The following is a 10,839-nucleotide window of genomic DNA, read 5'->3' on the forward strand; positions in this document are numbered from 1 at the left end:
GACCTTTCCTTCAGGAGTTTGCTAGTGTCCTGAGAGTTGTCCTACCTACTTGTAGGAATTTTAAGCATCTGGGCCCTACCCTGTCAGCTGATTGCTTCATAAAATGACAAAGGCTCATGGAAGAAATGACAAGCACTTTCCACGTGCTGCCCTGATGAGCTTGTACCAATTAGGGAGTGGATGAGTCTGGAAGGAGTCAGAGTTGGAGGCCTCCAGATGTGCAAAGTGTCTCCCTGGTTAGTACAGGGAACCTAGGGGACTAGAACTAAAGCTAGAGACATGAATAGATCACTGTTTGGGGGCAGACCAAGAGATAGAAGTTAGTTTCTCTACCATGTGATCTCAAGGGTGCTGAAAAGGCCCTCTGTCACCCATTCTGTCCCCTGGTCATTGATGTAGTAACTAAGGACAGCATCTTCCACTCCAGTGCGAAATCAAGTCTAACAGGGCAGTGCCCAGGGAGCAGCTGACCCACTGAATTCCATGAGCCCCAAGGTATATATAAATGCCAAGGGAAACTAACACTTCCTGCTGTGAAACTCCCTGGGCACATCCTGCCTCCACACAGGCAGAAATGCAGGTAAGCAAAGGTGAGGCCTGAGCCAGGTTGGGCCAGAGGAAAGACAACTCCTCCCTGGTAGATTCTTACTAAAGTCTCTGTGTGACTGGCTCTCTCACAGTCTCAGACATGCCACCTTCCCCCAGCAGCGGAGCTAGCAGTTTTTGTGAAAGTCTTGGAGGTGGGGTGGGGGGCAACTCCTAATGTCTCCTTTGCAGGACTCCTGGAAATCCTTAAGTAAATGAGTAGCTCTTTGAATATTATTGCAAGATGAAAGTGAATGAGTTGCCCTGAGAACATAATGAATGCAAATAAATTCTGTACCTTTGCACAAGTTTGAGAGAGACTAGAGGAGCTACTGGTGGCAAGACATCTGAACATGAGAGAGAATCAAAATCAATGGGAATCCAGAAGCGAGGGAAGGAAATGTAAAGTGCTAGTCCTTGGAGAAACTATTAGCCAAGACTTGGCTTTTATTACTTTCTTCATAAGGTTATTAAAAAATCCTGGATGGTTTATGCCCGGTACCTTTAAGAGTTTTCTCTTCCAGGGTCCCACGTCCCCTGGGGGTCTGGACTAGGAAAGGGGTGCATCCATTTGACCTGTAGGGCATACAGAGGGTGTGGCCCACTCCCCATCCAGTGCACCTCAATCATAGCTGCTTGGAGGGAATAGAAGTGAATAGACCACATGAGGTAGCTGAGTCCAGATCAGACACTCACTGGAGAGTATTTCCACCTCCCTTTCCATCGTCCTTCCTTTAGATTCTCTTTCCTCCTGGGAGCTTCTTGATGCCCTCTGAAGCCTTCCTTTACCTGTAACTGATCACTAGGTTGGCAGGCCCACCTTTCCCGCTCCCTCCCTCCCTCCCTCCTTTCCCCTTCCTGCTGCAGGCTGAGGTCTGAGTCAAGGCTGAGAGAGTAGGGAAAGTGACTCCTAACCCACAGCTCTGCCCACTCCTCACACTGGCCAGTACTGCCCCCTTCCCATCTCCTCCTTCATACCTTCCTCAGCAAGCCTCTAGCCTGTTCCTCTTTCCCCGCTCCTGGGATTGCCTGTTCTTCATCCCTACCGACGCTCTGCAATTAAATGCCCCACTTAGTTGGTATGAGTTTGTCTCTGAAATGCACATGAGTCTTTCTTGCTTCATCTAGTTCCCGTTGAGCACCTAATACATGTCATCCAGGGGTTACAAACATGAACGAGAGGTTGTATCTGCTGCTTATAAGACACTAGCCACAATTCCATTTCCTAACCACTTTCATAGCACTGACTGCTATAAAAGTGTCTTCAAGAATCATAATGGAAAGGGACAATAGTAGGGAGCAGTTAATAGCCCTGGGGTCCTGGGAAGCAGACATCCCCAGATGAAAGTAGCCTGTTCTTAGGAACCAACACAGGTAGCTCCTTCCCGCATCTGGATTCCATCAAAGATGACCCTTCTCTTCTAGGAGGCAGTCTATAACCCGCATCCACTGCAGCAGAAGGTGGAGTATTGGCTCCCAAAATGGTTCCTGCACACACCTTCCTATGCGAGCCTTGCCCTGAAGGGTGGTTTGGGGCTACCTTTCGGAGTATCCTTCAAGTGCATTATGGTTAAAACATACCTTTCTAGACTGTCCTCTGGGGACATAACCACCCTTCATAATTTTGCATTTCTGGGGAAAAGCTTCCAAATAACAAATGAATAAATGAGTTCACTTTGGATTTTATATATACCAGATGTTTTCTTACCAGCCCTCAAGGCTCCATTTCTACAAGCTAACCCATCTTTTAAAGTCATTCATGTTGATACACTACTGGGTTCATATGTTACTTTAATAAGTAGCATGCATTTTAGCAGAGGGTTCTGATTGACTAATTCCTTAACCCTTAACGAGAGAGAGGGAGAGAGGGAGAGAGAGAAAGAGAGAGAGAGAGAGAGAGAGAGAGAGAGAGAGAGAGAGAGAGGCTTCTTCATTCGGGTAGTTCTCTCCACAGCGGTAAGGGAGGGAGACTTGGTACTCTGAAATCATATACCTAGAGTAACACCCAGTATGTGTAAACACAGGATTAATATTGTTTTCCAATTAGGCTATCACAGGTGGGGGAGGGAGAGGGTGGTGGTCTACCCAATCAGATGCCTCTAATTCTAAAGTGTAATTGAAAGTTGTGGATTCTGAACTAAGGTTGTCTGCCTTTTCTTTTCTGTTGTTGTTAGGGCTTGGGAACTAAAGCTAAAGACAATAAATATCTTAAGTTTGAAATTTCATGGGAAGAAATAAAAGAGTATGTCTTTAAAAAGGGAGAGAGAGAGAGAGAGAGAGAGAGAGAGAGCGAGAGAGAAGGTAGAAAAATGTCCCCAGGCCAGGAAAGTACCAGTCATTTTCAGATAAATTACACCCTCCTCCTCCTCCATGGGAAAAAAAATCATACTCAGACTTAACTGTCCCTTTGGCACTTTTGTCAAATGAGTTTTAGTAGCAGGAGCTGCTAAAAATATAAGCCAATTTCTTTCTTCATTTAAATCAAGTGCTTAAAAAAAGGGTAGCGCCTAGAACTGGTGCAGGGCTCAGCACGCAGCAGCGGGTCCGCCGGAGCCCTGCCTGGTGACAGCCAGCCCCCTCAGAGCTGGGACAAGGCAGCGGCAGCGGTGGAAACTGCCCCTAGAGAGTGGGGGCTGTTTTTCTCACCTTGGAGGCAGGTTGAAAAAGTTCCCTTGGGTACATACTGAGCAGGTCAGATATGGGTGGTACTCTCAAGACTACTTTCTTGTTTGGGCATCTGTTAATCCTTCTTTCTCTTCTTCCTCCTTCCCTCCCTTCCTTCCTTCTAACAAAACAAAATCCAAAAACATTTAAAAGTACCAAGCATGTGCCAATAGCTGTATGAAGACAGGAGTTAGGCTCCGAATGAGGCATGGTGCCCACTGGCAGTAGAGTGGGATTCACCCCGTCCCATCCGTGTTCTTACTCATGTTGAAAAGCAAGCTGGCCCATTGGCCCTGACTCTAAGGCAAGGTCTAGTGGAGGCTTCACTCGTTTCCAGTTACCTGCCTTTTCATAGAAGCCTCTTAAGAATTTAAAGTCCTTTGAAGTCCAAAGGAAGATATTTATAATCATAAAATGACAGGCACTGTGCTAGGGAGGGGGAGGTATTTTTTCTGCAGGGGGACTCCTCATGTTATCCTCTGTGACATCTGTTTGTTCTGTCCAAGAATCATATAAGTTATATCTAAATTTTGCATTTTGAAAATCATCTCAGATTCAAATTTTAGAAGTGGAAGGTCTTAGAAATGAGCTACTCTAATTTCTGTATTTTTACAGATGAGGAAGTTCTGAAAGAATAGGGCCTCTGCGGTGCAGTCTGTTGTCCTTTCTCCCCCGCCCTGCTCTGTGCTGGGGGAGGGGAGCAGCAGCAGCCCACTTCGAGGGTGGAGATGGGAGATAGGGGAGCAGGCCTGCACAGAGATGACAGTGGGTTACGCTAGGAGTTCACTTACTGCCTCCAGTTCTTGGCCTTGGGACTTATAAATGAGGCCACCTTGAATCAAACCCCCTATGGAACTTCAGTGATTCAAACAAACCTCCTGAATGACACTCTAAGATAGCTTTGCCATAGTTCAAATTCTAGTCTCTCATGAATAGTGAGCATAGTTATTAATGTCACCGTGACTTCCACAGAATAGCGACATCATTTTTACCACCCTATGCAACCTGACTTTCCTGTGCAGTAATTGCATTAATGCCCTCTGTGTGTGTGTCCGGTGCAGATGTAGCAGTGCCCAAGCATGTGTTCCATGCAGCTACGGGTTGTAGCAGGCCATCTCCACTGTGCTTTCTTCCCGTTCTTCTTGGTAACAGGGGTGCAGAAATTTAGAAGGCTGCCCAAATATTTCTGTTACCTGGGCACAGGAGGGGAGTCTACTCATTCCCATTAGGATGGGCTCTGTAACCCTTTGTTCCTCACAGCGATGCTCCAATCACCTGTGCTAACACTCAGATCAGCACTAGACAACTCCACAAGTTCCTGGCTGCACAGTCCTACTTTAACCTGTTTAGACCCTCTTTAGTTATGATGTTGAATACTCCACCACTGAAGTTACCACCGTGACCTTTTCCATAAGTGTCAGATTATACTGTCCTTGGCCAGCTGCTTTACTGTCCCTTAGCAGAATTACAGGTGTTTTTTTGGGGGGGGGTATCTTTTGGATAAGCAAATAGCTCTGGACAACAGATTGCATGGGTTTCAGATTATTAAGAGGATTCTAAATAACAATTGCTAACACTTCTGTAGTTTCTTATGTGTCAGGCACTGTTCTGAAACTTTACATCTATTGCCTCATTTTATCTTCACAGCAACAATCTTACAAGTGAGGTATTATTATTAGACCCGTTCTACAGATGGCCAAACTGAGGCAAAGGGAGGTTATGTAATTTGTCCAAGGTCACACAACTATTACATGGCAGAAGCTGAGACTTGACTCCAGCCAGTTAGCTGTAATCACTACAGCACACAGCCACTAGCACACCGAGTTCTGAAACATGGATGTTATTAGTGAACGTAACACCCCAGTTACTGGCACTTGAGGATCCCTTTTACAAGGGAAGAAGTCTATGAAAAGGGCCAGTTGGCCTCTGTCTGAAAAATGGTATTGGAAGCTCACAGAGACAGTTGTTTCTCCTCATTTGAACCCCCAAATCACATCCAAGAACAAAGTTTGTCTTGACTTCATAGATGAGGTCTGTTCTGCACACAAAGCTAGAGAGAAATGTTGACTATGTTAACTTCCAAAAGCCTCGCTGAGTCAAGAATGTTTCTAAGTCCCAGACCTCCTCCACAGAGGCCCTCCTAATGGTGCCAGCAATCATGTGCTCTCCCTTGGGGGACGTCTCCCTTACCGCTCCCCAGCCTCACGTCAGGACAGCTCCTCTGACCCGCACACACCTATGTAAGCATTCAACAGACATTCAACCAACCTGCATGTTGGAAATAACTTTACTACCTGCTAACTTATTTTTTTTCCTTCTTATAATTTTGCATCAACAAGCTCTGTTTTCCCAGCAACCTTAAAGGCCCTGAACCATGTCTTAAACTTTATTATTTCTCTCAAAAGGCTTATTAATATGCTGGCCACCCCCAAGCTACCTTTAATAAGTATTTAGGGATCTGATCTAATAAAGCAATAATGTTTTAGGCAAAGCCACTTTTGGGGCCAAAGTTATTACATTGATTTTTGTTGTTGGCAGTATCTATTTTGTATTTATGCTTTTTTGTGGGGGGTGGGGGGTCTCTTCCTTTTCCTGGTAGTTGTCTAAAAGTTTCTGGTTACCTGCTACATTGAGTTGCACTTGTTTTTTCTTCTTTCTGGGGGAGAAAGAAAACATGTATTACATATGCCTGTGTTCTATCTCTATAAGACCACAGTAATGAATTCTGAAAAATGGAAAATACAATAGTACATCTGTCTTGCCTATACAAGCCTAACACTTATTCATTCATTCATTCACTCACTGAATCTGCATTGCTTGAATCTTTCTGGTGGGCCAGGTGCTCTGAGTAACAAAACAGACATAGTCAGAACCTCCAATCGTGAGGACTACCTACCATCTGGAGTGAAGGGGGGCAGGCAAAGGATATTAAGTGAATAAATATGTAATTTCACTTCATGTTGAGAATTATGAAAACTAACAACAGAGTACTATGAGAGAAAATGACAGAGAACAGCTAATGTAGTATTTGGAGACCTAGCAACCTCCCTGATTTGGGGACCACACTCTGAGAACTACTGCTCTAGGATATTATGGATAGAGGACATTTCTCCTGCCTTGTGATTGGCTCAGCCCACCTTGGAATTATCTGGAGGCCTTTAAAAAAATACTTATTCCTGGCCTCATCCCTGGAGATTCTGTTATAGCTGTTCTGGACTGGGACCTGGGCATTAATATTTTAAAAGCCACCTAAGGTGCGTGAGGGTAAAGAACCACTGATGCTAGATGGCACCAGAGAGGGGCTAGTGTATATATCCTTGGGTGGTTTACAGCACGAATGCTGACTCACTCACTCACCAGTCAGCCCAGTCGGGAGCAGTTCTGCCTTTTCCAGTGTGGATCTCACAAATCCCCGGTTGCAATGTGATTCTGTAATTCTACCCACCTGTCATATGACAGAACTGGATCTTGATGGACATGCTTGCCGTGAATTTGAGCTGCAGCATGGAGTGTGTCTAATAAACTTCGGTTGGACTCTCTGCTCCTGAGCTGAGGAGCCTGGGACAGAGGGTGGTGGGGAACAGGCTGCCGACGGGGCTGATGGTGGTGCGGCTGGAGTCAGGGGACCGGGTTTGTTTCCAGCTCTGCTCTGATGAGGTAGAGACTTTGGCAGTTCATCTGGCTCCTCCAGCGACGGCATTTTCATTTGCAAAATGAGGACATTGAACAGAGAGATCACTGAGCTTCTTTTTAACGATCCAACTCTAGCAATCCTAGTTGTGGAAGCAAATATGAACCTAAACAAACCTGTTTTCTCGTCCATAAATAAGAGTTGGATTCATGACTTCCAAGATGACTGTCAGCCCCAAATACTATGATTCTACCCATAATAATGATAGTTAACTTTTAAAGAGCTTTTATATATACCAGGCAGTATTCTAAGAAATTTACATTATCTTACAACAAAACAATGAGATAAATTCTAGTGTTATCATCCCCATCCTATAGATGAAGAAACTGAGGAACAAAGAAGCTAAAGGACTAGCCTAGGCCCATGCAGATAGCAGATGACAGAGCTGTATTCTGACCCAGGCCATCCCTTCCACAGCTTGGACCCCCCAGCTTTTCCTCAGACTCCTGGTTTCACAGTTCTGACCCTCAATTTCTCCAGCAATCAAGTTGGGGTTTGACCTAATGGTCTCTCGGTCCCTTTTAGCTCCAAAATGCAGTGCTTCTATGGACACTTCCACTGGTTTGTTTGTTCACATTTCCTTCACTGATTCAGCAAACTTTGAATGAGCTCTTCGTATGGGACTTGGGAGTCAGACTGCTCAGATGCCAATCCTGAACAGACCACTTCGCTGTATGACTTCGGTCAAGTTACCTGAACTCTGACCTCACTGGCCTCACTGATTCAAATGGGGTTAATGAGAGCGTCGCCCATGGAGGGTTGCTGCGAGGATAAAGTGGCATCTGCCTGAAAGTACCTAGCACAGTGCCTGCCAAACAGTAAGCGCCCAGTAAATGTTTGTGTCGTTATCATGAGGCCCCACACTAGTTCTCAGGGATGCAAAGCATCATAGAGCTTACAACCGAGGCAGGGAGGAGAGGTGGATGGAAGTAGTTTGAATTCGTTGCAAAACCATAGGAGATGTGTGTAGAGGAGGGAGTGATTATTTCAGGGGCAGGGGATCGAGGTGGGGAGTTTCCAGTCATATAGAAGCCTTCGGGCCACTTAGATGGCGAGAGGAAGAATAGAAGGCTACCCTTGTAACGTGAGCTCTACCTTCTGGAGGGCGGAAGGCTCCGGGGACCACTAGGGCATGGGCAGCGTGTGGAGTGGGCTCAGTGTCTCAGAGCACAGAGTCTAGGAGCACAGGGCGTCACGCTGATCCAAGGATCAAGGCAAGAGTCCGCCTGCAAGAGGTGGGCAGGCAGCAGGGAGCGGGGCGACAGTGAGAAGTGACAGCAGGGAGTTGTCTGGATATGGAGACACACCACCAGTGATCAGAGAGGCCAAGGGGACTGGCGGCATCTTCATTGGAAGACAGATTCCTTCTACAGCCACTGATCATGCTTTTGGGTTCTTCCTTAGGAGCCAGTCGTGGCCAAGGCCCTAGGCCCTGCGGTGGGCCTAGATAGTTGGTGACACCTGCAGAGGTGGGGTGTCCTGTGACAGTGGTAGCTGCAGTGCCTGGTGGTGCCCTGCTCCAGGGAATCTAGATGGTAGAGCAGCAGAGATGGGGCAGGCCGGGTGGGTGTGGAGGTTAGAGATCAGCCATCTCCTCTACAGATCCCTGGACCACACCCAGCATCCTTCAGGGCAAGTCCAGGGAATCAGCATTTTAACAAGCGTCCCTAGTAGTTCTCATGTCTTCAGTCTGCAACGGCACTTTGAAAGACACATGGTGGAGGGAAGCTCAGCCCTGAAACACCAAGCCTGAGCCGACTGGTGCAGGACTTGGGAGCTCCTGGCTCACAGCTCAGGGGCAATGGGTGCTCTTTCCCTCCAGGCTTCCTGTGAAAGCCTTACACCCGCCCCTCCTCTCACCCTCTGTGCTCATTCTCAATGTGAAAGCTACCGGTCCAAAGGGTAACATTTAGCTTAAAAATAATTTTTGAAAATTTTTCAGGAAAGAGAATGTAACTTTTTAAAAAATGTATATGTTTTTATTGGTTTTAGAGAGAGAGGAAGGGAGCGAGATAGAAATGTCAATGAGAAACATCAACATCGACTGGTGGCCTCCTGCACCACGCCCCCCACTGGAGATTGAACCCGCAACCTGGGCACGTGCCCGGACCGGGAATCGAACCCTGACCTCCTGATCCATGGGTCAACACTCAACCCCTGAGCCACACTGGCCGGGAGAGAATGTAACTTGCTTTTACCTCCAATCTCCAACCCTTCACACATAAGGCAGGGTTCTCACCACCCTTTCCCATGTGTGGCATGTGGGACCCCAGCCCCTTTCTGTGAGACCTCTGGCAAGCGAAGAGGGGGGTCTGTCCCATCCCTCCTTTTCTCAGCTCCTTTTAAAACTGAAGGGAAGTGGCTTATAGCTCTGATTGGAGGTGTTTACCTATCTCTGGGAAGAAAAAAAAAGGCTACTTTCAAAACACATGCTAGAACCTGTGCTGAGCAAGGAGAAACCCTATAAATTTCCTGAGCCACCCTCAGGTTGCTGGGAGGCAGAGGGGAGCGTCTCAACTTGCAGCATCCCTTGTCAGCTTGTCCCAAACGACCAGTTTCCCTTTGCAAGAAAGCAGGATGGTTTCGGAGACCCATGGCCCAGGGGAGGCCGGGCTCTGTGAAGTGCAGACACTGGCACACTCTTCGTGTAGGCTGTCAGGGAGGGGAGGGGTTGTGCGAGAGAGATTTCCTTCCAGGCTACCCTGAGGCCCTCACAGGGGAGAGTCACTGTCCCAGAGGCTGGCAGGATCCCTTCTCTCTGGGAGGCTTTGCCTAAGGAGCATTTGGGGCCTGGGTCCTCGCTCTGAGACTGGGTAGAGAGAAAGGCCATGTGCTCTACCCATGAAAAGTGTGTGTGTGTGTGTGTGTGTGTGTGTGTAGTCCTGAGATATAGTCCCAAAGCTCTAGAAAGCCCCTGTCTGGAATTCAAGTGCCCAGCCAGCCAGGGGTCCAAGGGAAGCAGGAGGAAGCCAGCACTGCGTTCCTTTCACTCCACAGACAAGCCCCAGCCTCAGCAGCAGCTGCTGAGTCGCTGTGGAAATTTCTCTAGGGAAATCTCACAAGCCTGTAAGAAACTTGACCTCATTTGCATTTTCTGATTGAATCACAGATAGGTTTTGGTTTTCTCCCTTCCCTTCACAAAGACAGGCCGGGAGTGAATAAAGGCTAAGTCTCCTAGTATTTGCAGGAGCTACATGTTATTATTGATTATAAATAAACTTGGGTCTCTTACACATGATATTTCTAGGCCTACTCTAATTCCATAGTGGGTGTGTATCCGTATCCTGTGGTTTAAAACTCTCTCTTCCCTTCTTGTATATCATTGTTTAATGAAAAGCTCCATAGCATCTGAGCACACCCCTGAAGGATTTATTAGTTACGTGAGTCTTCATCCTCATTACGGTAGTGATGGAATTTCTTTCAAGGACCACAGTTGCAGTAATAGTATAAATCAAAGACAAGGCAGTTGCTTGTTCTACACGGGACTCTTGTTTTTAATCTCATTCCCCACAGGGAGAGGAAATTTAGATGTAGAAAACCAGAGAGTGAGACCAAGTTATTTAGATGTCAGTTAGCATCTGGACTGCTGGCATCTATTAACTCGTGTCATGGAGCCTTTAAGAAAGGCGAGCGGCGGTGGGAAGTTTATTCTCTGGTGAGGTCTGTTAGGCTGTCTTGTGCTGGTTTTGCAGAAGTCTATAAGCACAGTGCTGTGTGCCAGGCCCAAACTAGCAGAAACTACTGCTGTGATGAAGAATGAACAACTAGTGCTTGCTGCGTCTATGTACACAGGAGGGCTCGGAGACGGGCACCTAATAAAGGAAAAATAAACCAAGGGCCAAGGAAAGGCAGTTCAATTCGTCTTCCTTCTGATGAAAGAAAATCTTTTCTCTTTTATC

This window comes from Myotis lucifugus, unplaced genomic scaffold (genome assembly GCF_000147115.1).
Source record: "Myotis lucifugus unplaced genomic scaffold, Myoluc2.0 scaffold_204, whole genome shotgun sequence".
In the NCBI taxonomy this organism is placed as follows: Eukaryota; Metazoa; Chordata; class Mammalia; order Chiroptera; family Vespertilionidae; genus Myotis; species Myotis lucifugus.